We start from the raw sequence: 2,500 nt of genomic DNA on the forward strand, positions 1-2,500 counted from the left end.
TCTTTTTTTCCCCTGTTACACATTCTCTCTCCTTCCCTCTGGTTTTCTCTCTCTCTCTCTGCGTGTTGCCTCTTTCTCTCACTCGCGAGGCCCACCCTGGGTCTGGCTCATTAATCAGCTGTGGCTAAGGTAAACATGTCACGTCTCGGCGCAAGATGGGTACCACTTTCGACTTTTCACAAGGACGAAATTCGCATACCGTAAAAGAGGCGACGTCAACTCTAAGAGCTTGAAGTACATAGCACTTTCTTGACCCTCCGTGCGTGTTGTCAATGGTTGTTTTTACGATCAGCCTGTCATATTTATGTCAGCGTTCAACCTCTCCTCCAACTTCCCCCCCCCCCCACCTCCCTACCCTCCCTCTCTCAGTCTGTCAGCGTGGTCGTAGGGCAACTTTTTAGTCTCCTTTTTTCGCTTTTTTATTTTATTTTTTCTATTCTTTTTTTTTTTACTAATTTGAAAAAGGGACAAACATAAGGGAAACGAGACTACAAGTTTTTTTTTTTTTTTCATTTCCATATCCGCATTGAGAAGGTGGTTCGTAGGCTGACGAAAGTCACACACACATTTTAATTAAGCGTCATACAATTGCAATCAATTCTGCTATGAACCAAGTTTATATACCTACATGTCTATCCATCTATCTATCAATTATCTATCAATATCACAAACCTGCATATCCTTGATGTATGTCAGAAAGATACAAATTAATGCACATCACGCAGGGAAGCAGTTCAAAGGTGCATATACAATGTTTGTAAGTGTTGTATGCAGGAATTCATATAATTTCCTCCCTTCTCGCCTGACCTTGGTGCAGGAGAGAGATAGGGTGGGAGGGAAGGAAGGGGCAGGGAGGGGAGATAGGGAGAGAAGGAGAAGGAGGGGAGAGGGATGAAGGGAGAGGGAGGGAGCGAAGTAGGAGGGGAAAGGGAGGGAGGGGGAGAGGGAAAGAGGGAGACGGAAAGGGAGGGAGAGAGAGAGAGAGGGAAGGAGGGGGGGAGGATGGGAGAGGGAGAGGGAGAGAGGGAAGGAGGGAGGGAGGGAGAGGGAGGGAGAGGGAGAGGGAGAGAGAGAGAGAAAGAGATGGAGGGAGACAGGGAGGGAGAGAGATTGAGATAGAGACACGCGGTAGACGAACAAAGTTTTCATGTTTATGAAGGTTTAAGATCCTGTGCATTGGGCACGGTATACTGATTATATAAACAATGATAAAGGAATACGGACGAATGATTATGCACCTGATTATGTAAACAATGATAGAGGGATACGGACGTGTAATTATGCATCTGATTATGCAAACAATTAGATAGGAATACAGACGAGTTATTAAGTTAATTTTTTTCTAATCTTTATGTATCCTATTGATTGTAAATGTATAAGATTCGACCAGGAGAATATATAATGATACATCTCAGTCATGTCGAAATAGAGTCAGACAAAGAAGAAAAGAAGAAGGGGAAGAACAAGAACAAGAAGAAGGAGAAGAAGAAGGAGAAGAAGGAGAAGAAGAAGAAGAAGAAGAAGAAGAAGAAGAAGAAGAGGAAGAGGAAGAGGAAGAAGAAGAAGAAGAAGAAGAAGAAGAAGAAGAAGAAGAAGAAGAAGAAGAAGAAGAAGAAGAAGGAGAAGAAGAGGAGAAGAAGAAGAAGAAGAAGAAAAGAAGAAAAAAAAATAGGAAAAGGAAGAAGAAGAAGAAGAAGAAGATGAAGAAGAAGAAGAAGAAGAATATGAAGAAGAAGATGAATAAGAATATGAAGAAGATGAAGTAGATGAAAAAGAAGAAAAAAATATGAAGAAGAATAAAATAGTATAGAACAAAGAACAAAAACTCTTTATCATAAGGAGCAGGTGGGTCCATCATGCGCGTGGAGGACATCAAAACCAAACATCGTGTCATGAACAAATTCGGTATGACATCTACCAAAACAGAACATGCAGTAAAGACAATATAGAAGATATATAAAGTACACCTAAAATAAAAGAAGAAAAGAAAAAAAAAATACACACAGATATATATTAATATATGTGTGTGTGTGTGTGTGTGTGTGTGTGTGTGTGTGTGTGTGTGTGTGTGTGTGTGTGTGTGTGTGTGTGTGTGAGTGTGTGTATCATTATTATTTTATCATTATCATCATCACTACCATCATTACTATTATTATCATTATCATAATTACTATTTTCATCATTACAATTATTATAACCACTACTATTACGATTATTACAACTATAACTATTAGGACAGCACTAAATACAACCACACGTATTAAAATAGGTGTTCCTGTATTGACCGAGCCCGAGCGTGGGTGAACAGTGTGGGTCGCGTCTGGGCGATGCTAATGCGGATATGGGGTCTTGATGTAGGTGTTGGGCTGAGGAACACTGGGTAGTATTCAAGGCCTGTACGAGAGAGAGAGAGAGGGAGAGAGAGAGAGAGAGAGGGAGGGAGGGAGAGAGAGAGGGAGGGAGGGAGAGAGAGAGGGAGGGAGGGAGGGAGGGAGAGAGA

This window comes from Penaeus chinensis, chromosome 19, assembly GCF_019202785.1.
Source record: "Penaeus chinensis breed Huanghai No. 1 chromosome 19, ASM1920278v2, whole genome shotgun sequence".
In the NCBI taxonomy this organism is placed as follows: Eukaryota; Metazoa; Arthropoda; class Malacostraca; order Decapoda; family Penaeidae; genus Penaeus; species Penaeus chinensis.